The sequence below is a fragment of the Syngnathus floridae genome, chromosome 4 (assembly GCF_059516105.1).
Source record: "Syngnathus floridae isolate MCC-2025c chromosome 4, RoL_Sflo_1.0, whole genome shotgun sequence".
Lineage (NCBI taxonomy): Eukaryota > Metazoa > Chordata > Actinopteri > Syngnathiformes > Syngnathidae > Syngnathus > Syngnathus floridae.
The window spans coordinates 4,949,929-4,968,233 of NC_142416.1; the positions used below are offsets into that span (position 1 = coordinate 4,949,929).

At 45.8% G+C, this 18,305-nt stretch overlaps 1 long non-coding RNA gene and 1 pseudogene across 1 annotated transcript; one reads left to right on the forward strand and one right to left on the reverse strand.

Annotated features, from left to right (window-relative positions):
* Window positions 1-201: 201 nt before the first annotated feature.
* Window positions 202-6,444, reverse strand: LOC148398603 (uncharacterized). The gene is made up of 3 exons (XR_015858128.1): window positions 6,276-6,444; window positions 5,237-5,331; window positions 202-339 (listed from the first exon to the last, which is right to left on the reverse strand). It is a non-coding gene; the product is annotated as an uncharacterized LOC148398603 (long non-coding RNA).
* A 106-nt stretch (window positions 6,445-6,550) lies between these two features.
* Window positions 6,551-18,210, forward strand: LOC148398604 (uncharacterized; annotated as a pseudogene).
* Window positions 18,211-18,305: the final 95 nt, after the last annotated feature.

Genomic DNA, 18,305 nt, shown 5'->3' on the forward strand with positions numbered 1-18,305 from the left:
TTTTGTCGAATAAATTTCCCCCAAAATGCGACTTGTACTCCGGAGCGACTTATATATGTTTTTTTTCATGTTATTGTGCATTTTATGGCTAATGCGACCTATACTCCGGAGCGACTTTTAGTCTGAAAATTATGGTATATACAATAACAAAAACATATTTACACTAACAAAAACATGTGTACACATTTTTTTAGTTTTATAGTGGTACACTAAGTAAGAAAAATAGATGAAAGAAGTATAGCCATCTGTGCAGCATTTGAAGAAAAAGACAGGGCTCCTCTTCAGTCCTCCTCATGCGGGGTGCGTTGGCAAGAAGTCAGCTTCATAAGGATCACGACCCTGACAAAAGCACAGGGATTTTTTTATTTAACTCCTCCATGAACGTGCATTTTCGTTTTGGCATTGCTTGTAAACACTCGTTGTAGACCGGCCAGCCCACCCTACTTCGTAGCAAATTGACTAGATTTGAGGAGAAGGGCATGACATATTTACGAACGATACAGAAAAACCTGGAATTGAGTGAAATTGAACAGAGTGGCAACTCTATTGACAATGTACTGTACATGTATTATGTTTGAGGCAGTCCAACAAAATCGTGGTGAATTTTGTAATTCTCCCCCGACATTTTTTTGGGGCTCAAAAGTAGTCTGTTCACCCTATCGTTACCCAAGCTCACGTTACTTCAAAGCTTCCGACTCCTGCCCGAAATTAGCTGCTAGTGGATAACGGCACTAGCAGAGAAAATAGCCCGAGCAAAACGCTGGAGCGTCATGCCCATACTCAGGCGTCGCTGTCAACGGAAGGCGGGAATGCTATGCCGTCAGCCACAATGATGAAAACCGAAGCTTATGCGTGTCTGAGCAGAGGTCAGCACTGTGGCAGGTCCATACGAGGCGAGCTGTCCTCAACAAAGGCCTCCTGGTCCCTGTTGCCAGTGACGACTGGGTATGGGTCAGATGATCCAGCGCTTTGCTCTGACTGAATTGGGCGACACCGGCGATTCACACATGCCCCAAAATAAATCGTGGACAAAGCCTGACTATGCAGTGTGTCCACTGACATGACACTAATTGTATGTTTTTGTTGTAGTTTTGGGAGGTCTGCAGCAATGCTGTTCAAAGTACAACGTTTACTTGAGGTTATAATTTTGATTAGTTTACTTGTGCAAGAGGTTGAGCATGCAAACACATGTTGATATGAATATATTATCGTTCCCTAAAGCCTAGATATCATTTGACAAGAAGTTGTATGCATGGGCCAATGCCCAAACAGAAGTTTGTCATCTCCAAATTCAATTAAAATGAGTTGAACCAGGTGCTATACAATTACTTTAAAACATAATTGCTATAAAACAAGGTAACATAATGATCAACATAAAGATCAAGACAGCAAAATATAATAAAAACAATGTAACAGTGAATACCATACAAATACAATGGAGCCTCGGTTTTCGAACGTCCCGGTTCTCGAGCAAATCGGTATTCGAACAAAAAATTCGAGATTTTTTTGCTTCGGATGTCGGACGAAATTTCGGTTGTTGAACCTCGCGAGATGAGCCGAGAGGACTCGCATGCCAACTGACACCGTTCGTTATTACCTTCTCGTTACTCTGAGGATTGCATCAACTCTAATCATGCCTCCAAAGGAAGCAAGTGGGAGCAGTACAGCCATCCTAAAACACAAAGACGCTCCTAAAGCAATGCGACAGTGAGCGCCCAGCGCGCTGCGGTTGCACGATCGGACCAAATTAAGCTCCCTGCGCACTGAGGTCCACTTGAATTTTGGAAAGTCCATTAGGACTTTAAAAATATTTTCCAAATTTTAGCGACCGCTCTGTCACAATAATGCGACCAGCGCGGTGCAGTTGCGCGGTCGGCGGCGAGCTACGGTTGCGCGTTCGGCGGTGCGCTGCGGTTGCGCGATCCGACAAAATTAAGCTCCCTGCGCACTGATGTTCACTTAAATTTTGGAAAGTACATGTTAGGGTTTTCCAGGTTATCTTTATCATAGGATTATGTTGGAATGCAACAGGTAATAAATACCTTACCTTGTCCTCCTTATCACAAGGTCGTAAAACATCCCCTGAGATGTTTAGACTAGAGGACAAGGGCTTTCTATTCAGCCCACTCATACCCCCACTCTGTTTCTCTTAATAAATATCCTCTTGCAGGAAGGAGAGTCCAGAGCGCTATTCGAACATCGCTGCACGCACAGCGACGAATGGACTCTCCACCTGCAGGTGTCCAAAAGGACTTACTTGTCTCCCGTGTGGTTCTTGCAAAATAAGTTGGAGTGAGCAAATCTCTAACAGTACATCAGGACTTTTCTAAATCTCAGCGACGGCTCTGTCACAATAATGCAACCAGCGCGGTGCAGTTGTGCGGTCGGACAAAATGCGCAACTGAAAAAATGTTTAAAGAAGGCGTTTTTTTTTTTTTTGTTTGGAATAGATTTATTTTTCCCATTATTTGTAATGGGAAAACATGATTCGGAATTCGAACGATTCACTTCTCGAACAGCCTTCTGGAACGGATTGTGGTCGAAAACCACTGTATTTCTTTACCGTTACTTATCTTTTAGGCCAGGGGTGGGCAAACTTTTTGACTGCCGGGCCGAATTTGGTTCTAAATTTAGACCGGGGGGGGGGGGGGGGGACCAGGAGCAGATGGATGTCGTGCTTGTGTGAAGTAATAGATATGACATGTAAAGGTCATTGCATAAAAGGTTTGTACTTTTAGTAGTTAGTAAAGCATGGATATTCAAAAAAAGCTTTTTGAAAACAAATGCATTTATTAAAAGCATTAAAAAAAAATTTCACCAAAAAACTACTCAGTGATTCTCATTATATACGACACTGTTATGAATAATAGTTTCCATCACTTCAGCGCCTGCAGGTCAGATTTATGAAATATGTTCATCTAATGAGGCGAAATCACATCAAACGGCAAACATTCTGACCAAATACATCATCTTGAAGAATCAGTGAAAGAATACATCTAAATAAAGTAATAAAGAAATCAATAGTATTGTTGGTCTCCCTGTTTTTGCTAGTGCATCATGTTCTGGAGTAAAATTTGTTGTAGTAATTCTTCGGATAGAGCCGAGGTGTCGGTCCGTTAACCTAGATCTGTGACGGGCTTTGTTGACATTCATGTGGCTGAACGTCTGCTCACACACATAGGTCGAGCCAAATTGTCCACTCTTTTTTTTAAACACTAGGCACTCCGTGTCCACCTTTCTTTTCCTCGGGCCACTCATTTTAATGGAAGGATTCCAAGGGAAGGTTTGTGGATGGCATTAGCGTAAAACTGTATCTGCCCGATACAGCAGGATACAGGGGGAGTGGTCTTCAGCGGGCAAGTGCACCAGACTCGCCAACAGCTTCTTTCTCCAGGCTGTTACGGCCCGAACTCGCTACCCCCTTCTGCGTAGCGTGCGGCACTGTTGCGCTATTTTCGGGAATGTCTGCTGTACGCGCACTTGCTCCTTTTTTTTCTGCTCCTCTTATTTATTTATTTATTTATTGTTGTGTTATTTATTCATTATTTATTCAGCACGCTTTTGTTGTACTTGTTTACTTGTTTGTCTGTTGTGAGCCATGTCTTGTCACCGTGGGATAGGGGGGAACGAAATTTCGGTTTCATTGTGTGTCTTTGGCATGTGGAGAAATTGACAATAAAGCTGACTTTGACTTTGACTTTGACTATTGGCACCCCTTCAATTCTGTCAGAAAATGCTCAATTTCTTCCAGAAAATGATTTTAATTACAAATGATATGGTATTATCATCTTCATGTATTTTGCTTGCAATGAAAAAACACAAAAGAGAATGGAAAAAGAGTCAAATGAATTGCCATTTTACACAAAACTCCAAAAATGGGCCAGACAAAAGTTTTGACACCCTTAGCCTAATTCTTGGTAGCTCAACTTTTAGACAAAATAAATGCGAACAACCGGATTAAACGGCCCCGTGGGCCGGATGTGGCCCGTGGTTCGTAGTTATCCCATATCGGGTTTAGGCCATGGGTCCCAACCCCCGGTCACCTTGTACTAGGCTGCCAAGCCGCACAGGAAAAAAATATATATACATACGTACGTACATTTTTTTTTTTTTTTATCTACGATCAATTCACTCTGGTCATACGTTGCCTGCAGATCATATGGCTTAAACGGGAGCAATTGATCAACTTTCAGCATGGATACATTTTCAGGATTTCCCTGTTTGACATAAAAATAAAGAAAATGCTCTGAAAAACTAAGCGTCTAAAAATCTTCTATTACAAGAAGTCTCCATTAAATGCAACAATGTATTTTATCTCAGGGGTCCCCAACCCCCGGTCCGCGGACCGGTACCGGTCCGTGGGTCACTTGGTACCGGGCCGCAAAGCCGCACAGAAAAAAAAAATAAAAAAGTATCGACAATCAATTAATTCAGGTCAAGACGCTCGTCCCGGTCACGTGACATGTTTTCCCAGTCAAGCCCGCAAATCTAGCAAAAATGAGTAAGAATTTATTTTGAAAAATATGAAAAAAAATGCAATCAATTATATCTGTCGGTGTGTCCCTTGACACAAGCCGCTCATTTTGGTCACGTGACATGTCACCCCAGTCGAGCCCGCGAGGCAAGCAAAAATTTGCAAGAAACAGAGAAGTTTGGAAAGCTTCTTCGGAAAGGGAAAAAAGCCCAATGAGGAGACTGAAGAAGAGGCTACCACTTCTAAGAAAAGGAAAGCTGCATTTAAAAGAACATTTCTGGAGTCCTACTTAAAATATGGATTTATCGCCACAGGTGACTCTGACGCGCCAAGCGCACTCGGCATATGTGGCGACAGGCTAGCTAACGAGACAATGAAGCCTTCAAAACTGCTTTGGCACATGGAGACCAAGCATCCTGCATGAAAAAACAAACCTTAACCACTTTGGGTGTCATTGTCTCTGATTACGCCTAGATGGGACCGGCTCGATTCTGAGACTCAAGCTCGGTGCTCCCAATAATTCAACATAATGGTGCGTTTTATTTTTATGTTGTTTATATTTGTTTTTATGCCAGTCGTATCATTTTATTTCATCGCATTTATATATTTATTATACATGTATTATTTATTTATAGAAATGGAATATTTATATATATAAAGGCCGGTCCGCAAAAATATTTCTGACGCGTGACCGGTCCGTGGCGCAAAAAATGTTGGGGACCACTGGTTTAGGCTACAAAAAGCAGACATTAACTTACCCACCTTGAGAAACTCAGAGTGAGGCTCCATTTAGATTGATGTACTTCTTATTTCCTCTGTATTCTATTTTGAACAGCATTGCTGTAGACCTCCCAAAACTACAACAAAAACATACAATTAGTGTCATGTCAGTGGACACACTGCATAGTCAGGCTTTGTCCACGATTTATTTTGGGGCATGTGTGAATCGCCGGTGTCGCGCAATTCAGTCAGAGCAAAGCGCGGGATCATCTGACCCATACCCAGCCGTCACTGGCAACAGGGACCAGGAGGCCTTTGTTGAGGACAGCTCGCCTCGTATGGACCTGCCACAGTGCTGACCTCTGCTCAGACACGCATAAGCTTCGGTTTTCATCATTTTGGCTGGCGGCATAGCATTCCCGCCTTCCGTTGACAGCGACGCCTGAGTATGGGCATGACGCGCCAGCGTTTTGCTCGGGCTATTTTCTCTGCTAGTGCAGTTATCCACTAGCAGCTAATTTTGGGCGGGAGTTGGAAGCTTTGAAGTAACGTGAGCTTTGGTAACGATAGGGTGACCAGACGTCCTCTGTTTCCTGGACATGTCCTACTTTTGAGCCCCAAAAAAATGTCCGGGGGAAATTACAAAATTGTCCAGGATTTTGTTGGACTGCCTCAAACATAATACATGTACAGTACATTTTCAATAGAGTTGCTACTCTGTTCCATTTCACTCAATTCCAGGTTTTTCGGTATCCTTCGTAAATAAGTCACGCCCTTCTCCTCAAATCTAGTCACTTTTCTACGAAGTAGGGTGGGCTGGCCAGTCTACACCAAGTGTTTACAAGCAATGCCGAAACGAAAATGTACGTTCATGAAGGAGTTGAATAAAAAATGTCCTGTGCTTTTGTCAGGGTCGTGATCCTTATGAAGCTGAGTTCTTTCCAACGTACCCCGCAAGAGAAGGACTAAAGAGGAGCCCTTTCTTTTTCTTCAAATGCCGCACCGATGGCCGTATTTCTTTTGTCTTTTTTTCTTACTTAGTGTACCACTATAAAATTAAAAAAATCCCTGGCCTGCATACCTTGTCGTGATGAAGAGGCTTGAGTGCTCCGATGACCCTGAGAGCGATGCCGGAGGGGGTCTACACCGCTGGCAGGTTCAACCAAACCGGACAGGTCAAGGGGTAGGAGGCAGACGAAGCGCAGTCCCTGGCCCACCAGGTTGGGGGTTGGGCATGGGGCTAACATCCCCATCCCGTAAAAAAAAAAAGGTTTGTTACAGAAACACCGACGACAAAAACTTGAGAACAACACGGCCTGGGAGAGGAAGGACCGCCACATAGGGGCCGAGTGACGCATGCCAGTGAAAGCCGTACGGAAGCTGCCAGGCCGACTCCCCTTCTAACCCCCAGGTTAACCATCAAAATCGCCACCTGGAACATCAGGACAATGTTCAAACTGGGGAAGACAGTCCAGGTAGCACAAGAGATGAGAAACTACAGCATCTCTCGCTTGGAGCTGTGTGAGACGAGGTGGCTAATGACAGGGCAGCTGAGGCTAACATCTGGAGAGAGAGTGTTGTACTCTGATCACACAGAAGTGGGCACCCCATACACAGAAGGCATCGCTCTGATGCTGGCCCCGGCAGCACAACGCGTTCTCATTGGCTGGTAACCGGTCAACTCACGGATCATCACCGCCAAGTTCGTCACGAAGATGGAAGACATCAAATTGAACATCATCCAATGTTACGCTCCAACAAATGATGCAGAAGAGGACAAGAAGGACAATTTCTACCACCAACTACGGGCTGTACTGGACAGACAGAAAAAGAAAGACATCACCATTCTCTTGGGTGATTGCAATGCCAAAATTGGAGCCAACAACACGGGATACGAAGAGATCATGGGTGGCCATGGGCTGGGGCAAATGAATGAAAATGGAGAGAGGTTTGCAGACCCTGCTCCTTCAACCAGCTGGTCATGGGAGTCAGCATCTTTCCCCACAAACGTATCCACAAGGCCACTTGGCGATCTCCAGACCACATCACGGACAACCAAATAGACCACTTATGCATCAGCCGAAAGTTCAGGAGGTCAATCCAAGATGTTTGAGTAATGAGAGTGGAAGACGCGGCATCAGACCACCACCTCTTGCTGATGACTATAAAACTGCGTCTGAAGAAGCACTCCACAACCACCAGCACAACAACAAAATACGAAGTGGGACTTCTCAGGAATAAAGAAGTAGAAAGCGGATTCCAGATCACCCTTACCAACAGGTACCAACTACTACAGGAGCAGTATGATGAAGTGGATGCGGATGTGGAGACTTGATAGCAACACTCTAAGAAGGCATGATAGGACACCTGTGAAGAAATACTGGGGAGGAAGACAACAAGACACAAAGACTGGGTCACTGTGGAAACACTCCAGAAACTGAAAGAAAGAAAGGACAAGAAAGAGAAGCTGAACACAAGCAGAACAAGAACAGCAAAAGGAAAGGCACAGGAAGAGTACACACATGCCAATAAAGAGGTGAAGAAGAGCATAAAGAAGGATAAAACGGTTTACATAGACAACCTGGCACAACAAGCAGAAACAGCAATGGGGCAAGGCAACCTGAAAGACCTCTACATGATAGCCAAGAAGCGAGCAGGCAAGTTCCAGCTGTCAGACAAGCCAGTAAAAGATTTACAGCGAAACACACTTACCACAACCGAGGACCAGCGGCGAAGGTGGGCTGAACACTTCCGGGAGATACTGAACCAACCTGCTCCACACAAACTGCCGGACATTCCACCAGCAGAGGCAGTACTTGTCAGGATCGGATGGAAATGGAGCAGGGTGACAGCAACGGGAACCAAAAAGACATCATGACACCAACAATGATCCGACAGGACTTAAATACAAGACGGGTAACGAGAGGCAGGTGACTCTGATCAGTACATTGATTGTGAGTTGACACAGGAAGGGAAAGGCGAGTACACGGATGGACAGAAACCATGACAACTTACATATAATAAAACAACCAGGGACGAGTTGTGACAATACTATCTATGAGCTGTGATAAACCCAGTAGAGCAGAGATTAGGAAAGCCATCAAGACACTGAAGAACGGCAAAGCGGCAGGACCGGATGGAATACCAGCAGAGGCAATCAAGGCCGACCTGAAGACGGCCACCAACATGGTCCACACCCTTTTTACTAAAGTCTGGGAGGAAGAAAAAAATCCAGAAGAATGGAGAGAGGGAGTCATGATCAAGATATCAAAGAAGGGAGACCTCACCAACTGTGACAACTATAGAGGAATCATGCTTCTCTCTGTACCTGGCAAAGTGCTCAACAGAATCCTACTGGAGGGATTGAAAACATCAGTTGACCCCCAGCTCAGAGACCAGCAGGTAGGTTTCCAGAGTATCAGATCATGCACGGACCAGATTGCCACCCTGCGCATAATTGTCGAACAGAATGGAACTCCCCTTATACATAAACTTCATAGATTATGAAAACACTTTTGACAGTGTAGACAGAGAAACACTGTGGTAACTGCTGAGACATTATGGGATCCCAGAGAAGATCATTACTCTGATCCAAAGCACCTACCTTCATGCAAGGTTCTACATACAGGCCAATTGTCGGAGAGCTTTGAGGTTAAGACCGGTGTTAGACAGGGATGCCTCCTATTTCCCTTCATGTCATAGACTGGATCATGAAGACCACTACTACGGGCAGGAAAAACGGCATACAGTGGAACCTCTGGACAAAACTAGACGACCTTGACTTTGCGGATGACCTGGCTCTCCTATCACACAACCACAATCAGATGCAGGACAAGACTACCAAACTAGCAACCACATCTCTTGGGGTGGGGTTAAGGATAAACCATAAGAAAACCAACCTGATGAGGATAAACACCTCAACCAACAACCCAGTCACAGTAGAGGGAAATTCCATACAGGAGGTTGACTCCTTCACCTACCTCGGCAGCATCATAGATGGTCAGGGGGGCAAGACAGCGACATCACTGCGAGAGTAGGCAAAGCCAAAGCAGCGTTCATTATTCTAAAAAAACATCTGGTCCTCCAAAGAAATAGCCACAACAACTAAAGTGCATATCTTCAACTCCAACTTGAAAAGCATCCTTCTCTACGGTTCAGAGACGTGGATAAGGATGAAAAGGACGTGGCAGAAGATACAAACCTTCATCAACTGCTGTCTGAGGAGCATCTTCAGAATCAGATGGCCAGACAAAATCAGAAATGAAGAACTGTGGCGGAGAAGAAGACAGGAGCCAGTAGAGAAACTAATCCTGAGACGAAAATGGGGATAGATCGGACACACCCTGAGAAAACCGGCCTCTACACACGCCAGGCCCTGACTTGGAACCCTCAGGGGAAGAGAAAAGAGAGGACGGCCCAAAAACAGCTGGAGACGGGACACTGAGGCAGAACTTAATGGCCTTGGAATCAGCTGGGAGGAGGCAGAAAGGACTGCCCAAAACTGTGTTAAATGGAGAAGAGTCGTCTGTGGCCTATGCTCCACGGGGAGTGATGGGCCTAAGTAAGTAAGTAAGCACCACTATAAAACTAAAAAATGCCAGTGTACACGTGTTTTTGTTAGTGTAAATATGTTTTTGTTATTGTATATATGTTGTTTTTTGTTATTTGGACACAAGCCCCACCCCCCCAAAAACATGTATTTTTTTCATAAAACCAAATCTGGTCACGCTATTTAAGACCAACAAACCACTTATGTGTTTTCTTTAGTACGTGTGTTTAAAGATAGCCAACAAACAAATTATGTGTTTTTTTTTTGGCAATAACATTCAATTGTGTGTAATGGCTAACATTACAAACACAATATCAATTCTGATAAATTTAACATTTGTACTGACTTTACAACTGCTATATCACATTAGCTAAACTAAATTCAAATTGTGGTTGCCTGTAGACGTGAGCGTTTTTAGTTATTTACCCTGTTACTTTTGAGGGTTGAAATACTTGATATTTTGCATTATTTATTCACTTTAGACTTTATCTGCTGCAGCGAGTTTTTGTCTAGCCATCGTGGGTTAGTGCGCCATTGCTGGAGATATGCAGAAGAGCTCAAAACACGTTACTCGATTCAACCAATGAGAGGGCTTGGAGAGCTGATGATGAAATCAAAACCTATTTTTTGATGCAGACTCAATCAAGCAAATAGACACTCTAGGAGTCCATCATTATAAAATAAACTCCTCAATAACTCTACACTAACACTATTTATAGAGGTGCAACCTGACAAGTGTACTTTGTGTCCATTTGACACCAAAGTGTAAAATTAATACTCTTGTCATCAAATATCTGGGATTTTAACTTTCTGGCATTTGCTATGATAGGAGCAGCCGAGGCGTTGAAGGTGTCGAGTCTGGTGACCTCAGTATTGCATCTCTGCTTTTTATAGACGATGTGGTGCTGTTGGCTTCTTCAAACCGTGACCTCAGCAGCCGAGTGTGAAGCGGTCAGGATGAGGGTCAGCACCTCAAAATCTGAGACCATGGTCCTCAGTCAGAAAAGGGTGGAATGCTCCCTCTGGGTCGGGGATGAGATCCTGCCCCAAGTGCAGGAGTTCAAGTATCTTGGGGTCTTGTTCACGAGCGAGGGCAGGATGGAGCGCGAGATTAACAGGCGGATCAGTGAAGCGTCTGCTGTGATGCGGACTCTGTACCGGTCTGTCTAGATGGAGAGTTGAGCAGAAAGGCGAAGCTCTCGATTTACTGGTCGATCTACGCCTCTACCCTCACCTATGAGCTATGGGTCGTGACCGAAAGAACGAGATCCGGGATACAAGCGACTGAAATGAGTTTCCTCCGCAAGGTGTCCGGGGTCTCCTTTAGAGATAGGGTGAGAAGCTCGGTCATCCGTGAGCGACTCTAAGTCAAGCCGCTGCATCTCCACGTTAAGAGGGGCCAGATGAGGTGGCTCGGGCATCCCATTAGGATGCCTCCTGGTCGCCTCCCTGGGGAGGTGTTCCGGCCATGTCACCGGCAGGAGGTCCCGGAGAGGACCCAGGACACACTGGAGAGACTATGTCTCTCAGCTGGCCTGGGAACGCCTTGGACTCTTTACCGGAATTAGCTGGTAGTCTGGGCATCCCTCCTAAAGCTGCTGCTCCCGCGACCCGACCCTGGATAAGTGGTAGAAGATGGATGGATGGATGGATGGATGGATGGATGGATGGATGGATGGATGGATGGATGGATGGATGGATGGATGGATGGATGGATGGATGGATGGATGGATGGATGGATGGATGGATGGAAACTGTTTGCTCCCAAATATTAAGTTTAGGATACTAATTCAAAGACCAGACAGTTTTTACAACAAGCAAAACTTCTCAAAGTGACAAGGACTTTCATCAATAGACAGAATAGACAGAATAGATTTATTATTCACCGACACACCTGCACACTGAAAGTACTCAGTAGCAACTAACCAGGTATGAGGACGACACAAAGATGACCAAGTAACAATAAACAAATTACATTCTTGAATCAGTGACAGCTAATTATTGAGTGGGCCCTATTTTTGTTTTGAGTGCAAGTCTATCACAAAGCTCAGTCTAACTGTGCGTATGGGTGGAGTGTTCTTTCTTTTGGCATTTTGCTTGACTTGGCCCAGGTAAAATTGGGCGTAACGGGGAGGTGTTATAGACCAGGGGTGGCCAACCAGTCAGAGACTAGGAGCCGTTTTTTTTACTGTGTTACCGCAAAGAGCAACATCATACACATGAGCACACATGGACATCACCCCCAACCCCCCACACACACACACTCACGCATACACACATGTGGGGGGGAGGGGGAGGGGGGGGGGGGGTTGGGTGGGGGGCGAGACAGAGAGAGAGATCATTTTTCCCGCATGCTGTGAGACATAACTCAACACGGGGGACAATCACAGACATGATATTGGGTTAATTATATGTTTAACATGACTGATATTTATTGTTTGTTTATTTAATTCTATGTTACCGGTGCATGCCACCTGATCTGTGATCCTCTCTTCTATGTAACCACTCTTGGGTATGGATACTGTTGGACACTGAATTTCCCCCTGGGGTCAATAAATGCAGTACCAATGCAATCTGTCTATCTGTCTGTCCGCCCATCCGCCCGGTGCACGAAGCAGGCTGGCGAGCCAGTTGGCGAGCATTGTGCAGCGTCGAGGCAGACAAGGGAAAGGCAGATTCGTAGTCTGGGACAGACAAGAGGTCAGATCTAACAGAGAAAGCAAAAAAAAAAAACAGGAAGCAAGCAAGCAAGCAAGCAGGTGTACTGTTACACAGCGGATCAGGTGAAAAGTAGTCAGGGAACAGAGCGGGAAAACAACGGTAACAGGCGTACATGTGGCAAAGCAGACGGACCCGCCAGTGCAGGGTGTAAATAGGAGAGCCAGGAGAAGGTATGGTGATGAAGAGATGTCAGGCAATGAGTGCTGATTACTTGCAGGCGGAAGAAAGGGGCTGACCAGGGTGTTGAAATAACAGTGAGAGGAGCACATGGACGAATAGAGCTGACCATGGTGCTGATCGTACAGACCACCAGATCTCCTTGTCTTCCTTCTGCTGTCCAGATGTCGCACCCAGTGCCTTCCTCGCTATGCCCTTCACCACATCTGCGGTACGTTATCAGTTGTTCACAATTGCTTCCCCACCATCCACTTCTTCTCTCACCTTCTCACTTAATTTCAAAACTTACTTCTTCAGCTCCCACCATTTGATCCTTTGTTGAGCTCTGACTGTCTTCTTCTTCTTCTTCACCTCTAAAGTCAATCTACAAACCACCATCCTATGCTGTCTAGCTACACTCTGACCTGAGAATATTTCATTCGGAATTGAGTGTTGCCTTTATTTTTTTTAACTGTGTGCGCATGTGTGTGCGTGTGTGTGTGTGTGCGTACGTGCATTTGTGTGTGTATCTGTGTGCATGAGTTCCCTGTGGTAAAATTGCGGGTCCTCGCCTTGTTATGTGCCACATAGGTCCTTTTTAATGGACTCTTGCTACTCACATTCAGTCATACACACCAAAGCACAGAGTAAATTTGCTAGATTTAAATTATAGCTGTTGTAAAACTTCTTTTGTTGTGATTCAAGCTTGTTTTCCTTGTTCATCTGCCTTTTTTTCTTCAGCTGTTTAATCATCCAGTGTTTTTATTTGTGGTTGTAACTTTTCTGCTGTAAGTTTTTTCTTGCCTCTTTCCTACTAAGACTGTAATTTTAAGTTTAAATCGATGTGTCTTTTTTACTTGCAGATACCACTGCCTGCAGCGCCAATGCATTAGTTAGATCATGTACATGTTCTAGTGTGGACCTGGCAGCGCCTTGCATGGGTATCAGCCTACCATTGGTATTTGAATGTGTGTGTGAATGGGTGAATGTGAGGCATTGTAAAGTGCTTTGGGCACCATGTGGTGTAGATAAAAAGTACTATATAAGTGCAGTCCATTTACCATGTTCATGGTCACCATACTATTATCCAACACCCTGGTTGGAGTTTTCAAACATTTATGGAGAGAAGACAAAACCCTTTAGGGAGAATTTTATACGGACAGATGAGACCAAAGTTGAGCTTTTTGCTAAAGCACGACAAAATGTTCTTTCCTAAAAACGGAATAAGGCTTTCAAGGAAAGAAACACTATCCCTGTAGTCAAACGGATGGTTCGTCGGGAGGTTCGTCAAGAGGGTCCGTCTGGAGGTCGAACCTCGGATTCAGGAGGAGCAATGTGGTTTTCATCCTGGCCGTGGAACAGTGGACCAGCTCTATACCCTCGGCAGGATCCTTGAGGGTGCATGGGAGTTCGCTCAACCAGTCCACATCTGTTTTGTGGACCTGGATAAGGCATTTGACCGTGTCCCTCGGGGAGTTCCATGGGGGGTGTTTCGGTAGTACTGGGTGCCGAGCCCACTGATAAGGGAGGTTCGGTCCCTGTACCATCGATGCCAGAGTTTGGTCCGCATTTTCGGCAGTAAGGCGGATTCATTCGCAGTGAGATTTGGACTCCGCCAAGGCTGCCCTTTGTCACCGATTCTGTTCATAACTTTTATGGACAGAATTTCTACACAGCAAAATTCCCAGTGTAGATTGTACTCTATAAGTGTACATTTAACTCCAGTTTCGGTGTATATATACGTAGGTCCAAGAGTTTGGTGTTCAGTGAACACTGACAACAGTGTAAATTATGTACTCAAATGAAAGATCAGATTTGAACCCTGTTAATGTGCATTCTACTCTGTCACTAGTACTTTTAGACACTAATTTGGTGCGCAGACTCTAAAAGATATACTTGTAAGTAATTTGGAGCACTCTGCAGAGCTGATTATGGAACACTCAGAGTGAGAATGTACTCTATGGGTGGTGTACATCCAACACGTTTGAAGTTAAATATTAACACTTCAGGAATGTGAAGTCCACACAAGAGCATCTTGAAAATATAACATCTTTATTATTATTGTTATAAGTATTATCAAAGATTCTTACAAGTATCTTAGTGTTGTTGAACTAAACAGTCAACTCTTATTCGAAGAACCCTTGGCATTCAGTCAACTGCCTGCCCCGCTCAATACTGCAGCGATCTCAAAAACTGTCTTATCCATCATCACAAAAACTGGACATTTTTTTACAAAAATAATTGCCAAGTTGAAAAAAAAGCATGTTACCACTTTAGTGACACATTTCTTATACAAAAACATGCACAGGAACCACATACTGATCATCTCTGTCAAAACCATACGTTGCCTTCAGATCATATGGCTTAAACGAGAGCAATTGATCAACTTTCAGCATAGATACATTTTCAGGATTTCCCTGTTTGACATAAAAATAAAGAAAATGCTCTGAAAAACTAAGCGTCTAAAAATCTTCTACTACAAGAAGTCTCCATTAAATGCAACAATGTATTTTATCTCAGGGGGACCGGTACCGGTCCGTGGGTCACTTGGTACCGGGCCGCCAAGCCGCACAGAAAAAAAAAAAAATTATCGACAATCAATTAATTCAGGTCAAGACGCTCGTCCCACTCACGTGACATGCTTCCCCAGTCGAGCCCGCAAAGCTAGCAAAAATGAGTGAAAATTTATTTTGAAAAATATAAAAAACATTGGCGATTCTTTCCCAATTTCATCCGTCGGTTCAGGTCACAATGCTCGTCTCGGTCACGTCACATGTCACATCAGTCTAGCCCGCGATGCAAGCAAATATGAGCAAGAAACAGAGATGTTTGGAAAGCTTCTTTGGAAAGGGAAAAAAGCCCAATGAAGAGACGGAAGGAAAAGAGGCTACGACTTCTAAGGAAAGGAAAGCTGCATTTAAAAGAAAATTTCTGGAGTCCTACTTAAAATATGGATTTATTGCCACAGGTGACTCTGACGCACCAAGCCCACTCTGCATAATATTCAAGATTCAAGATTCCAGAGTTTTTTATTCGCCATGTTTGAGCGTGCCAAACAAGGAATTTGACTTCGGTAAATCACAGCCTTTGTTCAACATTTAGGTGACTAACAACAACACTCAGGACATGTGAAAAATGGAAGATATTCTCAAACATCCCCTGATCTTAAACTCCCAAGAGGGCAAGGAAAACTCAAACCTCCAGCTGGGGGAAATGAGAAACCTTGAGAAGAGACCACAGATGGGAGGGTACCTCTTCTAGGATGACCAGGCTGCAATGGATGCAGAGAGGACACATAGTACAAAGAAAGGTGTGGAGAGCAGGATGTTATTGCACAGTAATGACTCTGAGACTCTAAGAGTGGTGTGAGTTCATCAGAGCGACAGCCTGGGGGAAGAAGCTGTCTCTGTGTCTGCTGGTTTTAGTGTACAGAGCTCTATAACGTCGTCCGGAGGGGAGTAGTTCAAACAGACTGCAGCCTGGATGAGAAGCGTCTGTAGAGATGTTACTTGCACGTTTCCTGGTCCTGGACAGGTACAAGTCTTGGATAGATGGGAGGTTGATTCCAATTATCTTTTCTGCAGTCCTTATTGTCTGTTGCAGTCTGTGCTTGTCCTGTTTGGAGGCCGATCCAAACCAGACAGTGATGGAGGTGCAGAGGACAGACTGGATGATGGCAGTATAGAAGGTCTTCAGCAGCTCCCGAGGCAGGTTGAACTTCTTGAGCTGTCTCAGGAAGTGCAGCCTCTGCTAGGCCTTCTTCCGGACAGAGTCTATGTGGCCGGTCAATTTCAGGTCCCGAGAGATTGTGGTTCCCAGGAACTTGAAGGTGTCTGTTGAGAGAATAGTATTACTGCGGATAGTGAGGGGTGGAAGTGGTGAAGGCCCTCGCCTGAAGTCCACTGTCATCTCCACGGTCTTGAGCGGGTTCAGCTCCAGGTGGTTTTGGCTGCACCAGTGGACCAGCCGCTCCACCTCCTGTCTGTACGCAGTCTCATCACCGTTCTGGATCAGTCCGATGAGAGTGGTGTTGTCTGCATATTTCAGGAGCTTCACAGGACAGTCACCTGCGGAGAAATCATTGGTGTAGAGGGAGAACAGCAGTGGGGAGAGGACGCACCCCTGAGGGGCTCCAGTATTGGTGGTCCGGGTGTCAGATGTGATGGTCCCCAGCATCACACGCTGTCTCCTGTTGGTCAGGAAGCTGATGATCCACTGACAGGTGGAGGCAGGCACCGCGAGCTGGATGAGCTTCTGTTGGAGGATGTCAGGAGCGATGGTGTTGACCGCCGAGCTGAAGTCCACAAACAGGATCCTGGTGTACGTTCCTGGGGTGTCCAGGTGTTGCAGGATGTAGTGCAGTCCCATGTTGACCGCATCATCCACGACCTGTTTGCCCGGTAGGCAAACTGGAGGGGGTCAAGCATGGGGCCCGTGACACCCTTCAGGTGGTTCAGCACTAACCTCTCGAAAGATTTCATGACCACAGATGTCAGTGCAACAGGTCTATAGTCATTCAGACCTGGGATGGCGGGCTTCTTGGCCACTGGAACGATGGTGGAGCTCTTGAAGCACGAGGGCACCTCACACAGCTCCAGGGAACGATTGAAGATCCGTGCAAAGGTGGGCGTCAGCTGCTCAGCGCAGACTTTCAAGCAGGAAGGTGACACGCCGTCTGGGCCACTGTTTTATCTGACTGAATACTGGTAAATCCTCCTCTATGTGTCACGACTCGTCCCCGGTTGTGTTATTATATGTAGGTTGTCGTGGTTTCTGTCCGTCTGTGTACTCATCCCTCCCTTCCTGTGTCAACTCGCAATCCATGTACTAATCACAGTCACCTGCCTCTCGTTACCTGTCTCATATTTAAGTCCTGTCTGTGCGTCACTCCCTGTCGGATCATTGATGTCTTTTTGGTTCCTGTTGTTGTCAACTCTGTTTCGGTTAGCCAGTCTGTCGGTCGGTCAGTTGAGTTATGTCAGTTCGCTGGTTCTGTTAGTTTGTTCCCCTTATCCTCTCTTTCAACTACCTTTTCCCTTAATAAACCCAGGTCCAAGCTGCATTTGGTCGCCCTGCTCCATTCCGACCCGTGACAGAATGATCCGACCACATCAGCGACCAGTGCCTGGACTAACCTCCATCACCAGCTCCCGCCCTGACGCCGGATCCATGTCCTTCTCCTGGTGCTTGTTCCAGCGCCACCAGGTCCGCTGCCGCCGTCGGACTTTGCAACAGCAACACCGGCTCCGCGGTAGCCATCGGAGTTCCTCCCGTTGCCATCGGCTCCGCGGCCGCCATCGGACTTCGCTCCCGCGACACCGGCTCCGCGGCCGCCATCGGACTTCGCTCTCGCGACACTGGCTCCGCAGCCGCCATCAGACTTCACTCCAACGACGCCGGACTCGCGGCCGCCATTGGAGTTCCTCCCGGCGCCATTGGAATCGCGGCCGCCATCGGGTCCCACCCCAGCGTCACTGGACCCGCGGCATTGCTGGGCCTCGTGCCAACAGTGCCGGACCCGCAATCACCAGAGACGCTGCTCTCACTGCTTAATCACCCGTCTGACTCCTGCTGCTGCATGCAGCTTTAACTTCACAGTTGCCGACGATTGCGGTCATGTTAAACGTCAGGAGAAGAATGCACAGGGGTGAAGCTTTCCGTCAGTGTCCGAGCGTTGTGACAAGA